Source organism: Podarcis bocagei (assembly GCF_964188305.1).
Source record: "Podarcis bocagei genome assembly, chromosome: 1".
Classification (NCBI taxonomy): Eukaryota; Metazoa; Chordata; class Lepidosauria; order Squamata; family Lacertidae; genus Podarcis; species Podarcis bocagei.
In genome coordinates this window covers 69,217,814-69,235,989 of record NC_138125.1, presented here as the reverse complement: position 1 = coordinate 69,235,989, position 18,176 = coordinate 69,217,814, and the positions used below count along the sequence as shown (strand labels likewise).

At 42.3% G+C, this 18,176-nt stretch overlaps 1 protein-coding gene across 10 annotated transcripts in view; it reads left to right on the top strand.

Moving 5' to 3' along the window:
• The first annotated feature begins 2,711 nt into the window (after positions 1-2,711).
• Positions 2,712-18,176, top strand: part of FAR1 (fatty acyl-CoA reductase 1) — a 38,622-nt gene continuing 23,157 nt past the window's right edge. For 2 of the 10 annotated variants that reach the window (XM_081198501.1, XM_081198499.1), the window contains exons 1-3: positions 2,712-2,859; positions 4,062-4,150; positions 12,607-12,776. The gene's annotated coding sequence lies outside the window, so the exon portion shown is untranslated. Of the gene's footprint in view, positions 2,860-4,030; positions 4,151-4,178; positions 4,282-4,409; positions 4,517-7,436; positions 7,621-12,606; positions 12,777-18,176 lie in introns of those variants that run through there. The other 8 variants (XM_081198500.1, XM_081198492.1, XM_081198497.1 and 5 more) reach the window with 7 other exon arrangements.

The window sequence follows — 18,176 nt, the reverse complement described above, 5'->3', positions numbered from 1 at the left end:
ACCATCCTATATCTGGAGGTCTCAGGGCGGTTCACATAAAATATCAAATACATAAAATCAATACAATAACAACCCAATAACCCCCCCCCCAAAAAAGAGCCAGCATTTTAAAAAGGGTATAGGATGTAGATCAAGTCAGGCAAAGGCCTGGTTAAAAAGGAACATTTTTGTCTGTTGCCTAAAGGTGTATATTGAAGGTGTCAGAGAACTTCCCTGGGGAGAGCATTCCACAGATGGGGAGCCACTGCAGAAAAGGCCCTTCTTGTGTTGCCACCCTCCAGACCTCTCAAGGAGGAAGCACCCAAAGAAGGGCCTCAGAAGAGATATACCACAAATACCAGTCCACACAAAAAAGCAGTGGGTGTGGTGTTATTTGTTCATATAAAACACTATTTCTATACTGATTATATATATATATATATATATATATATATATATATATATATATATATTTCCATATGTGTGTGTGTTGCTCCAAGCCAGGAAACCCAAGACCTCTTTTGGACATGTGTACATGCATTGGTTGCAGAACTTTGCTTGCAGAAACCAATAGCTATAGATGAACTAAACATAATTTTTACAGTCACATGCTTATCCAAGCATGGGCTTTCAGTCTCTTTTTCTAACTTCCAAACAACTGTTATTTTCCTTTCTTTCCAGAGCTCAGCACTCAGCCGCCTGTATCTCAATTAGGCCATGCCTTGAAGCTCCTATGAGAGATTTCCACTTTTACCTTCTCCTTCAGTTTTGCTCTTTACTTCAGAGAAGCAGCACTCCAACACTCTATTCAACTTAGCAGGGTTCACAGTCGATTCTGAAACACAGTCATCTTCCTTCACATAAAATGGAGTCTCTCCCTTACTAGAAGTTAGCCAATCACATGAGAACTACAAGAGAATACTCTAGAATTCAGCTACCAACCAATCAAATGTAAACACATTGTAATACATACAAGCATTTACAATTTCAGTGAATTAAATTACCATACTTAACAAGACTGCCGTGAGTACAGTACATCAGTTGCTGAAATGGGTACAGCTTTTTGCACCAACTTCTTTATAACTCATCATCATCAATCTTTATTATGGTCCAGAGACCCAACAATCTTTATAACTTTATACAGACTACGGAACTCTGTGTCTATAAAGTAAATGCCAAAAAGGTAAATAAAGGTAGGGTAAGCTATAGGTCAGAACAGCAGGTTTTACTGGTTACATAAATGTAAAGTTCTACAAGGATTCTTCAGTGCAATGTGAATCCAAATACTGCACATCCAGGAAAACAAGGCAGCTGACTCTTGAGTAAATACGTTTATTTAGCATCAAAGGTAAAAGGCCAATCAAATATTCTATTTAAAAATAAAGCTTAGTATTTGGAAAGTTGATTTCTTTGTCTTCAGGTTGACAGCAAGGATGAAAACTTTTAGAAAATTGTATTTTGTTCAGTGTAAGCACAGCAGACAAGATAAAATAAATTCAACTCTTATAGGGAATGAAATGCTGTGGGCCTAAGTAGACCCAACATTTATTGTGTTGTAAAGATGCAGCTCCATACCAAAAGTGTCACATACAAACCCCGCTTTCCCCAGGACCCACGTCTTCATTGCTTATTTATGTATTCATTAATTTTGTACATGACTTGATTGTAAAATACCTCAAGGTGGTTTACAAAAAGATAAAGCAATATATAGTTAAACCTTGGTTCCTAAATGGCTCCATTTTGGAACATTTTGGCTCTTAAACGCCAAAAACCCGGAATTAAATGCTCCAGTTTTCAAACGCTTTTCGGAAGCTGCACGTCCAGTGCAGGTTCTGCTTGAGTGCAGGAAGCTCTTGGAACCAATTGGAAGCCACACCTCTGTTGTCGAACATTTTGGAAGCTGAATGGGCTTCCGGAACTGATTACATTTGTCAACAGAGGTTTGACTGTAATTGAGAAAAATTCACAACAATACTTTAAAAGAAGAAAGGTTAAAATACTAAAACAGATTAAAATTACCTGAACTTTCTAAGCATCTGGGTAGGTTTGTCTAAACAGGCATGTTTTTAGCAGGTACCAAAAAGGGTGCAGTGAAGGCTCCCGCTTGATCTCAGTTGGCAGGGAGTTTCAAAGTACTGATGTTGCCACACTAAATTATTGCATTATTACAAATGCAAAACGAGTATTATGTGACAAATATCTTAGCCAATGCTAACGCTGAGGTTCGAAGAAGAAACACAGAACTAAGATACACTGTATACCTGATGGATTAAAAAAGCTCATGAGATCCAGCACTTAGCTAACCCCCATAATGCACAAAGCTTCTTTAAAGCCACAAAGACAATCTATGTGCCAATAAATGATATGCCTCATACCCTCAACAGACCCTCAACAGACACTTCTTAAAGATAAAGAATCTATTGCACTGTGCTGGAAAAAACTACTGTAGACTTCCATAGTCAGGGATGCCAACTTGAATAGAATATTTGAGGGGAGGGCAGTTAAGCGCATAATCAATCGCATGATGTGGCGCATGTGTGGGATGTAATCCATTGGGAGCCGTCAAATACCTTGTTTTCCTAAAGTAGACATGCAAAGGAATGTTTGGTGCAGCCAGTCAAAACTTTCTGTTCCTCCTGGGCTGGAACATCCTTCGTTGCATGTGACAAGTGGGTGGGCGTGACCTTTCCAGACATGGTAAAAGGCCAAGGCATGCTGCTACTCTTTTTCTTTTCTATCTTCCTTTCGTCCTGTGAACTGCTGGACTGCTAGCCTGCAGTCACTAGGTAAATATCCCTTAAGGGGTAAACCTGTTTGTATATGTTTGAAACTTTAAGCCCAAAGCCTGCCTTCAGGGATCACACTGTGCTCTGCCTTATCGTGAGTAAACTTTCTTTTTGTTACTTATGAATAAGACTGTGGTGCCTTTATTCTTTTAGGAGGGATTCAAGGGGTCTTACCAGGAAAATATTAAAACACATTTCAATCTGGACAAGCCAGATTGAATTGCATATTGCCTTAAGAAACTCACACAAGTTTGCAACAAGTTTTCTGCTGTGTAGAAAGGGAATGCACTCTGCTAAGTAAAGGAACTTGCTAACGCAAGTTAGGAAATATATTAATAAACAAGATATCCTCTCCTGCCACCCTGAACTTTTCCACAGCATGCACACTATTTGAATGGCAACGTCCAGTGCTTTTTTTCTGGGGGGATGCATACCCCTAAACATTTTGTGAATCCAAGTTTGGCCTCATTGAGGGGCAGTATTTCAATATGAGTAGGAAAATGAGTACTCCTAAACATTTTTTTAAGAAAAAAAGCCCTGGCGATGCCCATCAACTTTGGGGTGGCAGCCCCCTCAAATGCTTTATTTGAATGTGGGGCAAAGGGACCTTGGCCCCTAGGAGTTGGCTCCTATGTCCATAGTTACATCTGTGCAGGACTCTAAAAAACCCCCACTGTGTCCATGTACGTGATGACTAGGTGCGAACGTTCAACGCCAAGTTACTGAAGAAAAAACTAAGTTGCAATAGGGGGGTACTTAGATAACTCAAAGGAGTCGGTGGACTAGCTTTTGGAAATAGTAAGAATATGGGTCACGAGATGGAAATCCGGAGGTCTAGACGAGCAGCGGCAACTTCCCTTTCCCGAGTCGGACGCAACCACGGGAAACCTATGCGTGCCTAGCGGGAAAAGGCCGTGATAAGCAATGCCGAGCCGAAGGCGCAGCCGGTACACAGCTTTTTAATTATGACAATGCTCATTCTACAGGCGGCCGCCTGGAGCTGCTGCCTCCAAGGTAATGGCGAGGCCAGGCGAGACGCAGCAGAGTCGACCCTCTCTGCTCCTCTCATCTCCCTCTATTGGCCAAGCTCCCTCCGCAACTGAGAGGCAGCCAACCCGCCCGCGCTCTGAATGGACGCGAAGCGGACGGCGGGAGGCGGGCCTCCGCGGCCCTCGACCAACCAGGGATGGCCGGCGTAGGGCAGAGTGGAGCGCTGCCGGCCGTAACGTCGTGCGAGCGCCAATCGCAGCGGGCTAATCTCTCCGCCCCCGCGTCTTCTTTTTCTCCTTCCTCCAGGGCCGCTTGTTAGGCATATAGCGGCGCGGCAGCACCAACGCCACCACAGCCGCGGGCGGCAGCAGCATCACCACGACCTGCAGCAGCAAGTAAGCGGATTCGTTCAGGGAGGCGTCGGAGCGGGCGGGGCTTGAGGGAGAGAGTAAGGTGGTGAGCGCGAGCCGGCTCTGAGGGAGGAGGCGCAACCGCCCGTCGTGCGCGCGGCAGGACCCGAGTGCCGGTGAGGGAAGGCGGCGGCGGGTTGGGCGGGTGGCCGTTGGCCGCGGCGAGGTCGCGAGCGAGGGGCTCTCTGTGGGCGAGGGAGGGGGGCGAGGGGGGTGAGGCGAGGCGGGAGGGGGCAGTTCCGCTCCACGGAGGGCGGGGGAAGGGGAGATGAGGCGAGGAGGCCCCTGGGGTGCCGCGGCTTCCTCTGAGGGGAGCCTTGCCGGATGGAGGAGACTCGAAAAGCAAAGCCGGTGGGGTGGGGCGTCTGGGCGGCGGATACACTCCTGGTGCGGCTTGGGAAGAGTTGAGGGAGGGCGGCCGGGTGGGAAACGACGCTCTCGTTGTGGGGCGGCCTGTTCCGTTCCCCGCACCCCCAAGTGGAAAGGGGCCTGAGTATTAACTGGAGCACGAGTTTATTTTATTTATTCATTTGAGGGCATTGTTACTGTACCCTTTCTTAAGAATTTGGAGAATGCGGAGGCCCGAGAGAGCCAGGAAACGGCGGGCGGAGCGGAGTTGTGGAGACAAGGGAAAAGATGTGCTGCTGCTGCTGCCGCCGCCGCCTGGGTCTGAGGCCCTGGAGGTGGAGGTGCACGGGCGGCTGTGAGCAGTGCCCCGCAAGTTTGAGGTCGCTCGTTGCAATACCGAGCCTTGGGAACAGCTTAACGCAGGTTGCCTCCCTACTTCGCTTTCCTCACCCCTTTCCATCCAGAAGCGGCCGAAAACGGTTTCTAGGTCGTGGGTAGATGTCTTGTTCTCCTGCGGTTGTGTAATAGGGTTGTCATGAGCACATGTTGGGCGAGATGCACGAAGACTGAGGAAATCTTTAGTTTGCAACTGTACAGTTTGCAACTGTAGGTCTTTCAAGCACAATTTTCATAATGAGGAACCAAGCTTTCTTGGGCATGGCCAAATGTTTGTGGAAGGTGGAGAATGAATCTCAACCCGCCCTGGTATTTTTAACGCCTTCTGGCTGTTTCCTTAAGATGTTGTTCCCTTGGGTGGGGCTCCATGCTGGGGATAAAGAATATGGCCCTTGTAATAAAGCTCTGGTCTTGGCAGCCATTATTCCAGTGTAAGCGAATCTGTGCCATAGTGTGACTTCTCTGTCATGCCTATGTAATAGTGAATACTGGCTTTGGCAAGAAAAAATTTGGCATACCAAGGAAGGGTGTATCTCTTGCAGCACCCAAAGTTAGGAAATGTGCGTCTGTCAAAAGGAACTGCTTGCAGTAAAACTTAAGGAAATTGCAATTGCAAAACCTAGTAAAAGGTAAAGGGACCCATGACCATTAGGTCCAGTCGTGGCCAACTCTGGGGTTGCGGCGCTCATCTCGCTTTATTAGCCGAGGGAGCTGGCGTACAGCTTCCGGGTCATGTGACCAGCATGACTAAGCTGCTTCTGGCGAACCAGAGTAGCATACGGAAACACCGTTTACCTTCCCGCCGGAGCAGTACCTATTTATCTACTTGCACTTTGATGTGCTTTTGAACTGCTAGGTTGGCAGGAGCTGGGACCGAGCAATGGGAGCTCACCCCGTCGCGGGGATTCAAACCACCGACCTTCTGATCGGCAAGTCCTGGGTTCTGTGGTTTAACCCACAGCGAAGCAAACTTCCTTAATACGCCCAAGATTACTAGTTTGATGTTAGAAAATTAAAACTTTTGTGTATGTAAAAGAGCCACAGCGCTCTCTTCAGTCTTACAAATTTCTAGTCTGAAGTCCCAATGAGTTCAGCACATTTACCCCCAGGAAAATATGTGTAGTATTGCAGCCATAAAAAGTATAGATGGAGCTTTGTTAAGCACTAGTGAGACATCTGGATGTCACAGTTCAAGGAGGATGTTGACAAAGTAGAATAAATTCTGAAAACAGCTGCAGAAGTAGTAAAAAGTCTGAAGTAAAGACTAAATAAATTGGGTATGTTGATCCAAAGTATGTGTTCAAAGCTTTTTATTATTTAAAAGGATATTCCAAAGAGAAGGCAGTTTCTACTTTCCCTACAATGTAGGAAACTTCAAAATAATGGAAAATGAGGTGAAAATGGAAGAAAATCAATTGAGCATTGAAGAAATTAGCTTAAAATGAGGTTTTGGAAAGAGTGTACAGTGGTACCTCTAGATACGAACGGGATCCGTTCTGGAGCCCCGTTCGCATCTAGAGGTAAACGTATTTAGCGACGGCACGTCTGCGCATGCACGCGTCGCTTTTCTCCACTTCTGCACATGCGCGTGATGTCATTTTGAGCATCTGCGCAAGCGGCGAAACCCGGAAGTAACATGCTCTGTTATTTCCGGGTTGCTGCAGAGCGCAACTCAAAGTGTATTTAACCCGAGGTATGACTGTATTGTTTCTGTATTTTCAGTTTGCGGGTCATTCTAGGGGCAAGTGTGACTTTCATTTCATTTCATATTGTAGCCCCTAGTGAGATTTCCTGCACAATTGAATTTTTAATGCTTGCAAATGATAATGTTTACAAGGTTTCAAAGGACTTTGTAAAGCATTACCATATTGGCCTGAATATAAGCCGCACCTTTAAAATTCAAGGGGGAAAAAAGAAAAAAAGACAGTACCTAAATATAAGCAGCTCCTTTAAAACTTGCAGGCTCTCATACCCGTTCCGTTTTACTGTATGTCTGTTTTAGCTGTGATACTGTAAAAGCCAATTTTTATAAGGTCACGAATTTAAGCCGCACTTTAACTTTTCACAGTCAGAACTTGGAAAAAAAGAAGTGAGGCTTATATTCAGGCCAATACGGTCATTCAAAGAGCAAGTTTCAGGTAAACAACATTTACAGGAATGTTTCTTCTAACTCATTTACTCTTTGAGTAGAGCCTACACAGTTCATTACATTGCTTCCTGCACATTCTACTTAACAGATCAGATACCTTTGGAAGTGTTAGGTCCATCCAAAATCCCTTATTATATATCAATTTCAGACACATGGAATGAAAAATCACTTTAAAAATGCCATTGTTTAGCAGTCCTTCATTCATGTCCTTGGTGAACATTTTAGACTATATCTAGTTTTATGGTGTTGTAACAGCACTTTAAATTTATATTTTACATTCTGAATAAAAAAGCATCAATGAGACAGCCAACAATCAGTTATATATTAAAACAACTATTCTCTCTATTAAAATCAACAGCTATTTGATTAAAACCAGTAGCTGTAAGCAAAACAAATCCTAGCAAGGAAAACAAAGAAAATATCAAGCCAAAGAGGGAGATCCCTTCAAAAATAGAGCTACCAAAGCACTCCAAGGGCACATTTACTAGCTGTTGGTATGCCCGAAAGGATGGATCTGATTTTTCCTCAGAAGTGACTTCTAGACTTGGTGGCCTCTTGAAAGGTAATCCCTCCTCCAATATACTTTAAATAGTAGATGAACATAGAGGAAGATCTATGTCTAACAGTAGATTCACATGGGAGCAGTCCATCCTTTAAGTAAAGCCTTAAATAGCCTGCATCTAAAAGTCAGTTTCAGAATTCCAGTCAACAGCACTTTCATCTGTCTGCATTACTATTTTGTTCACTCACTAATCAGTCCCTCAATGATCCAAGACACCTATTTAGAACATCTAATACTTCCTTAGGATCAGATGGGAAAATCTGAAAGAAACTTGAGTACTGTAATTAGCTTTGACACCAAACCTCAAACTTATAGGCAACATCACCCAGCAGTTTCACATGGATACAGTGGTGCCCCGCAAGACGAATGCCTCGCAAGACGGAAAACCCGCTAGATGAAAGGGTTTTCCGTTTTGGAGGTGCTTCACAAAACGAATCTCCTATGGGCTTGCTTTGCAAGACGAAAATGTCTTCCGAGTTCCTGCAGGGTTTTTTCCCCTCCTCCCCTTTTTCCCAAGCCGCTAAGCCGCTTATCAGCTGATCCTAAGCCGCTAAGCCGCTTAACAGCTGATCCGCTAAGCCGCTAAACCGCTTATCAGCTGATCCGCTAAGCCGCTAATAGCGCTAATCCGCTAAGACGCTAATGGGCTTGCTTCGCAAGACGAAAAAACCGAAAGACGAAGAGACTCGCGGAACGGATTCTTTTCGTCTTGCGAGGCACCACTGTATTTAAACAGTACAGTGGTACCTCGGGTTAAGAACTTAATTCGTTCCGGAGGTCCATTCTTAACCTGAAACTGTTCTTAACCTGAAGCACCACTTTAGCTAATGGGGCCTCCCGCTGCTGCCGCGGCACCATTTCTGTTCTCATCCTGAAGCAAAGTTCTTAATCCGAGGTACTATTTCGGGGTTAGCGGAGTCTGTAACCTGAAGTGTCTGTAACCTGAGGCACCACTGTATAGGAGACAAGCAGGATCCCTATGGCATCATACTAGCCAGCCGCTATTGGGATCAGTTCTTCCATCTGTGTTTTCACAATGCTTATTTACTGGAGTTGTCAGGGCAATCCATAGCTGGCTATAAAGCCAACTTGAAAATATTTATGTGGGCTTGGTTCTTTACTTCAAATGTAAACAGAAATTGGACTTTGAAACTTAAGATATGTGAGGTGTGAGAAAGTAAATAAAAAACTATGTGAGACACATTGCTGATAATTAAATGGCAAAAGTGACTGTGACTTGTAATCACTATATCTGAATAGTCCATATTTCTGGATTTGGATAAAGGTATATTGGAAGCTTTTTTTAGGGAAAAAATGAGGAATACTCAAATATTTGTCATTAAGGTAGTTTCTGTCTTAAAGATTAACTTTTTACAAGTCTGAATTTGTAAATAGAAGGCCTTCTTTCACAACTTTAAAGAGAACTTTGGGGGGGAGATTATGTACCTTTCATGTTAAGCTCTGAAACTTTTTTACCGCTCTTGCCACTATCATTTCCGTTCTTTATTCTTCTTAATATAGTAGCTGCTGCTTATGTGTATACTATACTTTGTTAGTCCGTTGATACAAGCTTGTGCACTCTTGTATTTTCCACCTGAGATGCAATTGACATGAGATAGTGAAGTTTAAAATTCAGAAACAAATTTGTAAAAACAAACAACACTGTCACCATTAGACCATTTTGCCTTACTAGTTCTGTTGGATGTTTACAATGGCTCTGCTTTCTGGTGAGTGGAGAATGAATTGGTTTCTTGCCACAATGTGTAGTTAATTGAGAAGACAGTGTCTGAAATATCCATGCAGTGAACAACTACATACTGGGGTATTGATATTACTGAAACCAATTATGGTGTATTTAATTCACAGTTTCAGCAAAGATAATTACATATGAAAATGCTTCCTGGTAAAAAAAAAATCCTTTACACTATTAGCCAGTGCATAGAACGACCAAGTCCGCTGATGCATTGTATTGGAAGGATTTTGGATGGAGCAAAAGTGCCCAGCTTTGCCCTGCTGAGCCAGCCTCTGCTGATAGGGAGCTTTGCTGTTGGCGGGGAAGCCCTGCCAACAAAGGGCAGGTACATGTTACCACTAGCAGCACTCACCAAAACCTGATGTTTCTAGTGCTGGTGGACTGTTGCTGGGTCACTGTTGGTGCAGCAGGCTTGATCCAGGGCTCTTTACTGTGTCAGCCCAGGAGCTGGCACAGTGAAGGAGTACTTTTATGATGTTAGCCGCTCTGAGCCCAGCCTCAGCCAGGGAGGGCGGGATACAACTAATATTATATTATTATTCTTACTACTTATTCCTTCCCTCCCCCTTTCACCCTTGCCAGCATGAGAAGTGTGGCTGTGGAAGATGCAGTGGCTTTACTACTCTTATCAAGTGGCTAGGAATTTGGATTAAACACTTGGTATTAGTGGCTAAGGAAGCAAAGGGGTACAAAATCACAAAATTTTCTCCTTTTTTAAATTAAAAGTTGCACAGGTAGTTCCCACCGCCTCTCAACTGACTGGGGAAGGGTTGATCAGTATTTTCCAAGTGGTATTGTATGGCAAGCTCCCAGCCTTTTATTTTGTTTATGTTTGTTTTCAAAACGTTACTCTGCCTAATTTGGAAAGGAACTCAAGCTGGTTTACAACCTGAAGCATAATAATAAATTACATAACTATACCCTTTAAATCACAAATACTGACATCAAAGCCAACCTCTCATATGAAAACCCAAAGCCACCAACAGTCTGGTAAAAGCCTTTTAAAACAGACATGTTTTTACTAGTCACCTAAAACAATATAGTGATAGTTTGACCCTTGTTAAGGCATTCCACAGGATGAGTGCTACAACAAAAAAGCCCCTGTCTGCCTGCACCTTTCCTGTCTGCAGGCAACTTGAGATCAAGGAATATCCTCCAATTACAAACATAGTCTTTCAGGTAGAGTCTAACCCCATCCAAAACACACTCCAAACCAAAGTCCATCCACTAACAGAACTTATGTTTTGTCTGACTTAAGCTTCAGCTTGTTCCAGTGCCTCACAGCTACCAAGCATTAGTTCAACCTTACAGCTCCCTTCCTAGGATCAGATGGAAATGAGAGATAGTTAGGTATCAGCAGCATACTGAGAGCTCTGCACCCCAGCCATCAGTTGCATGCAGATATTAAACAATTTTGCAGAACCTCATAATTACCTAGCACCACCTTCTGCATCCTCTCAGGTTTGAATGGAGCCACTTCAACATCGTTCCCCCAGTTTCCATCTTTTGGAGACAATCCATAAGAAAAGCATGGCCAATGGTATCAAAAGCCACTGAGAGGTTCAGGAGAATAGATAGTAAACGTCCCAATAAAGATCTTACACTTAGGTAAATAGGGCAAATTCAATGCCAGAAATGAACTAAAAGCCAGACAGGAAATTCTGGAGCTGTGCTGCCACAACATGTTTGCACATTTTGCCCCTAAAAGGGATGGTAGACACTGGTCACTAGTTGTTTATTTTTTTATAATATTTTATTAAGTTTTATCAATAAAGTAATTCAGAAAAAAGTACAAAAACAGAAAAATACAAAATCACAAAATACAAAAATACAAACATTAAACACAAAAGGAAAAAGAAAAAGGAAACTGGTCACTAGTTGTTTAAATCAGAGTGTAATGATTGTTTTCCCCCACTAGAAAAACAATAGGGTGCGATTCAACATTGCAGTATGGTTCTGCCAATGCAAGTATTTCTGCTTCCTAGATGGAATGATCTCCTTGCGCTCTCTCTCTCTCTCTCTCTCTCTCACACACACACACACACACACCCACACCCACCCACACCCACAACCTATGCTTGTTCTCAGGGTTCTCCCCGCAAAAATACTGGCTTTTGCAAGCACAGCAACTTAGTTGAATCTATATTACCATTCTCTTAAGTACCAAAGGCACTCAACACTTTCTGAGAGAAGTATTTATTACCGTACTCACTTATGTGTGCATATGTGACCATTCTGATTTCACATCCAGTTTGAGTGAGAATCAAGAGCCAAGCCTGTTGACTGCATCTCTCTACGGATTTAATGCTCCTCTTGAGGGTGATGTATAGCATTGAATAATATACTCTGTTCAGTTAGAATGAAATGCTTGTAATCTTGAGATACTTTCATTTTTAATGTTTGGTATTTTCTAAATGACAATTAGTGCTGCAAAAGCATGCATCCCATTATATGAACAATGCAAATGCATAATTTAAAATGTTAAGATATTAAGTGATCAGAAGTATACGGCTTTGACTCGTCCCTGACCTGTTCAGATCCACCAATCTGTGTACTTTTCTAAAGCAGACCTTTGACTTTGATATTGTGGGATAAATCCATGATTTATCTTGAAGTGTGGTCTTACCTAAAGTAAAAAACAGGGAGTTTCTGATGAGGGGTTGAACTCGCCTTTGGCACATATCTCTGGTGTTCAAGTCAGCTCTGCCAAATTGGCACATACCTTCTTTACAGTTTCCAGTGCTTGAAGGTCAGTGAGGCAATCCCTTTTTTATAGAGGTCCTGCTTTGGGATTCTGCTGAAAAACAAACTTTAGCCCCATGTGGTCCTGATGAATCTTTTAATATAACTACTTTGCACTAAGCTTAGATAATATCTTCAACTTAGTTGTCTTGTTCTTTTCATGATCCTATGTTTCATGATCCTTAGATAAATAAAGGATATTTTTGGCGTGGTGAACATGTTCCATACTGTTGCAACAGTGCCATCAGTTCCATTTCGTCAGGTGGAATATTTATATTCCTTGGAGTTCTCCACACTATGGAAGAAAACTTAAAGTGCCAAACGTTGAAATATGTTAATTCTTTTTTTTCTTCTTTTAAGGGCTCTAGTTTCTGTGAGGTAGCCAAGACTATAACAAAAGTTGATACTTGAACAGATTTCCTCTAATTTTAAGAACAGCAAATTATGTATTATTGAAAATAACTATATTATATAATACTTCTATTTTCTAGTTCAGAACAAGAAGCAGTTTGTCCCAACCTGAACTGGTCTTCCCTGGGAGATGGCTAAGCTTGTTCCAGGCTTCAAGAAAATCACTAGGAAGCAACAATTTTAAATGTGCAGCCTGCTTTATATCAGAGGCCAGGAAAAGGAAAGCTAATATTAAAACCATATAAAACAGGTAGGATAAAACTGATGAAAAGTTGTGTTAGCACAATCTCACCCAACTTAGTCTTCAGTTTTAAAATCAAGGCCAAATTGGTCTTGATTCATAAATATTTTTGAGCCCTACACTCGAGAAAAATAACAGTCCATTCTTATAGGTGCTTCAAAGTGCATCACTTTGTACACACCCTTGCCAGCCAGATAAGACATACAGGTGGGTGTCTTTGTTTGAACTTGGACATTGTGATGAGACACATTGGATGAACAAATACTTTCTCTGATAATTCAACCCATATTATTTTGGACCCAAAATGGTACCTTAAATTGTACCTGAAAGATGCCGGCGATGATACTGGAAATGCTTTTGGATGTGCTGTATGCATACTGATACTTCTGTTTTTCAATACAGCCGAGTGCACAATAATTTAACATGAATGACAGTTGCGGGTGTTAAGTGGAAAGTTTTGTGGCCTTTTCAATGGTACCCTGGCTGCTGTTGCAATCTGGAATTAATTCCAGACACAGCTGTAGAACCAGGAGTGCACTATCAGTCTACGGTAATCGTTCTTTTGTCATGCTCACATTTATTTCCAGTTGGCGAGTTTGCATCCATTATTTAACAGTAGACAAAAACAGAGCCAGACTAGATTAAATTCGTTGCAGGTAGCTCAGTCTCTGAACAGAAGCAGTCAAAAATCTAAGTTACTCACTATATAGAATAAGTGGGACTTCCAACAAAATGCTACTGTGGGGCTCTATTCAGTGTCCATGGTACTTTGTCATGTCCTTTCCCATGATACTCCATTCCTGCACTCATCCATACTTCCCTTCTCTTCTCCATCCTCCAACCAGTCAGCCAGCATTTATTGGCCACCAAGCATCCCCATAACTTCCTCTTATGTATGGATGCTTACATTTTGGTTATATAAGGTTTTGCACTTCTCTTCACTTTAGAAATGGTGGGAATGATAACTGCTGAACCTTAAAACATTCATTCTCTGTAGAGAGGATGCTTTTACTATAGAATACTTGGTTTTGAAAACAAACCTAAAAAGTGTTTACTGTAATTGGTAAGCTTTGACTGAGCAGTGCTCTTGTTGTCTGTCTGGATGTTTCACCCAGCTTGGATTGATTTAAATAATCATAGTATGTGGAGCATCTTCTTTTGTTTTTGTTTCCTGATTTAGATCATCTTGAACCTGTTTTCTGTGCTTCTGAATATTAGATTATATTTTAAGGTTCAACTATATAAAATATTTGGTTTTAAGTTAATATAGTTTTAAATAAATACTGGTTTTTTTGCTATATTATTTCAAATGTCTGCAAGGCTCTGATGCAAGCATAGTACAAAATTAAAAATTAACTCCATATATTTAGTGTTTTCTTTGTATCTTGCTATGTTGCCCTTCTGCAAAGCTCAAAGTTCTAGCTCCTATCGATATTATTTAACCAGAAAAGCTTAGCTTAGGTATATGTCCACATTTTATCTACAATTGTTATCTCTTGTGTCTGCTATATCTTCTCCCATTTGTAAAACTTGAGTTCTGAAAAGAATGTGATTTAATAAAGCTTGTACTTCCAACAAAGCAGAGATGTTGCAGTATATGGGGGCTAACAAGAGCAACTATTGTATGCTCCACAATGATGCTCACACAGCGTTAGACACAAGAATCTTTTATTAAGAGGAAATGTTGGCCACAGTGCTGGAGCTATTAGTCCCTGTTTGGATTTTTTTTTTTATGTTTCTTCCATCAGACTGTTGATCAAACATTTCTGTCAAAAGGGCAGTACCTCAGAATGCATTGTTATGCTCCTGAATACTGAATTTATAAATGTTTGTTTCATTTAAGAGTGGACACTTCTGCAAGAAATTATGGACAAATAACATTTAGGAATCTCACATTGAGGGTCTTTTTATCTTTTGTGGGGGGGAAATAGTGACAAAGATATGCAAAGTCAAATTTTAACTAGCTTAATTTTTTTCTTTGGCTTTCCATAATGTTTCTTGATCTAACACTTACCCAAAGCATTGAAGAAACTAGCATGCGCAGCATTCCTGCTTATCCTTTATTTCTCATTTGCAGTGTAGATTGAATTGCAAGATTCAACACTCCACAATCAATGACTAGTTGCTACTATGTAGCAACCTGTTGTGGATGTTCACATAGCAGGAATATCTGTGAGTAAATGAACTGGTTATACATGCTATATTAGCAATGAAAGGAAACGTTTATTGGCTGGCATATTGGAGCACGTTCCAATGAAATCCCTGGTTTTCTATACATTTCTAAACGTTATTGAGCAGTTCAAGTGGAATACACATACCGTATTTTTCGCCCTATAGGACGCACCGCCCCATAAGGCGCACCTAGTTTTTTGGGGGGGAAATAAAGGGGGGGAAATTTCCCCCCCCCAGGCGCGGGGCTGGGGCGGGGGAGGCCCGAGCTTCCCCCGACCCCAGCCCCCAAACAGGCAGCTCTCTGCAAGCCGTGGGAGCCCAGCGCTGGCTCCCGCTGCTTGCGGAGAGGTCCGTGAAGCCTGGACGCGCTGATCTCAGCGCACGCAGGCTTCGGCATGCAGGCAACTCTCCGCAAGTAGCGGGAGCGCTCCCGCTGCTTGCGGAGAGGTCCGTGAAGCCTGGACGCGCTGATCTCAGCGCGCGCAGGCTTCGGCATGTAGGCAACTCTCCGCAAGTAGCGGGAGCGCTCCTGCTGCTTGCAGAGAGGCCCGCGAAGCCTGGACGCGCTGATCTCGGCGCGCGTAGGCTTCGGCATGCAGGCAACTCTCCGCAAGCAGCGGGTGCGCTCCCGCTGCTTGCTCACCCCTCTCGCTCTCCAGGCTTCAGCGAAAGCCTGCATTTGCCCCATAGGATGCACACACATTTCCCCTTCATTTTTGGAGGGGGAAAAGTGCGTCCTATAGGGCGAAAAATACAGTACATTAAAGGTGCCAGTTTTTCAGCAAACCTTAGGCACACTCCTGTAGCTCTCCTTGACTTCGGCATCCTCATTTAGCCATGAGTTGAGACAAATGTACCCTGCACTCTGTCAAAGATATCTTTCCTGTCTTTCCAGTTTGGCAACTAACCCCATGCCATTTATTTCTACTTCTGCTGCTTGCTTTTACTAGTATGATGAACAAAGCATTGGTGACTCTTGTGGCAAAAAAGTGTTAGGACACAGAGCAGGGAGTTCAGGATAAATAAGGTTTCTCATTGTGGAAGGGTAAGTTGCTTGGGACTGAAGGACTAGGGAGATACAAATGATTTGAGCTATTGAAATAATTGTGTAGAACAGAGCTGATTTTCAGCTCTTGAATACTCATTCAGGATTGTATGTGTGCATAATGCTGCAACCCATGTCTTGAGATAAGGGAAGAGCTGCCTGTTCTTAAGGGCCATTTTTACTTAGACCTAGAGAAGGAGTGCCCTAGGGCTGCAGAGATATTTGCTATGAAGCACTGTTAGAAATTAGCCAGGCATGTTTCGCTACTGCTATCGGTCTAATTTTGATGACATAGAAATTTCTGGGCACCAGGTTGGCGACCAAAGTATAAAAACCTCTGCCTTAGTTCATAGTTTCCACTGTGTGTGGGACAAGTGAATTATTGTAAGAGCAAGCTACAGTCAAGCAATGTAGTCGGGATCATAGATTCATAGATATTTGTTCGTATAACATGATTCTTGTTTATAAAACCCAATTTAAAAAAAATTGTAGTGTTGGAAAGGACCCCGAGGGTCTTATAGTCCAACCCACTGGCGAATAGACATTCCATTGTGGCAACTGTAACCTAGTTTTAAGGTGCCATTTGGCATCTAGCTTATATATCAGTTTCTAAAACTGCTGTGAAGCCCAGTAGAGACATCATGGGGGAGATCTGTGTGCTCCTAGGTGCTTTTAGGGTGGGATAGTAGCCTAGCCTGGGCTGATTGGATTTTTAGTTCCCTGTATATCTCAAGTTTCCATGGTTATAGCTTCATTCTGAAGTAGTCTCATGTGTTGGTGATAACTTGGCATGCCTCTCTGCCTATAACTTGGTGGAGGTGTTGCATGTAACTGTTGCTATGTTGATCATAACATCTGCTTTTGAGACCTTATTATCTCAGGGCAGTGTTTCGTTGCAATCAACAAGAACAGTAGTTTCTCTCATAGGGAAAGGTGCTAAGCAATATGTTAGGACCATAGTGGAACTTTCATAATCTATATATTATCCATTCTGAGGGCCAACTTACACATTTTGTATTTGTCTTTTTTCATTTTGTTCTGTAAATAGCAGTCAAGGGACCACTGATCCACAATAGGGCCATGGCCCGGGCAGAGGGGGCTTAATCCATTCTCCCCATCCTGCCGTCCCAGCTGAAAGTTTTAACTCCAACAGCTGCTTTTTGCCCATAGAGGGAAGCTATTTTTGACACCAATAGCTACTTTCTTCCTAGGGCAAATAGTAGCTTGTGGGGGTGAGACTTAATTTGGGGGGCTGTGGTATGGGAGGAAAGTATTCTCCCTCCTCCATATGCTCTGTGATTGCCATATTTAAATAAATGCAAACAAAATATGCACTTACTATGATTATCCTTCATTTGGTTGAATTGATAGTTATTGCGCCATAGTTAATAAATTAAGGCCCATCTGAATGCTTTGTGTGTAACATTCCCCCCCCCCCATGAATCCCATGTATGTGCATGCTTAATTCTAGATCTGCTAAACAAATTCATTCCAGTAACAAAATAAGCACTTCTCCATGCCTTTTTGACTAAATGAGCCTGCTCTTGGGCTTCATTTGTGAAAACTGTTCATTTGTGGAAAATTTCCCCCATAAGTGTTTGTATTTCATAGTATTTCCAGCTTTAAATCCTAAAATCAGGCTTCTTATGACATATTTTTAAGGGCCTCAACTGTCATGCATATAGTGTAATATTTTTTCAATAACTGATTGATATGTGAAATGTCAGTATTATGCATATATGTCAGCAATCTGATCTTCGCTTAACAAAATCAGTAGTGTAAATAGTATTATGATGAGATGATTAATTGGTTAACATAGAAGTTAACATATGTAGATTGAGATATAGTTTACACTGAGAACTATAAGCACTATTGTGATATGGAGCAACAGTCTGAAGCTCCAGCAAACAGGGGGTTCAGTGTTAAACTAATAAATTTACGGTTTTCTCAAGGCCTTTCTTTGTTAGAATAGCCATGTGCCATCTGTGTAGCTTTTGCATTTGGATCAAAGTCTTCAAGATATTATTTGTGTGGGGTGTGGGGAAAGTAACCAAAACCTCTTATTCAGCTGAAAATGTGTTAACTGTAGCACATCTTGTAATGCATATACTTCATTCTTGAGTCCTGGTCGGACAATTAGTTCTCTGTTCACACCCCCACAGATTCACAAATCTTTAGTCTAGTTGAGTACT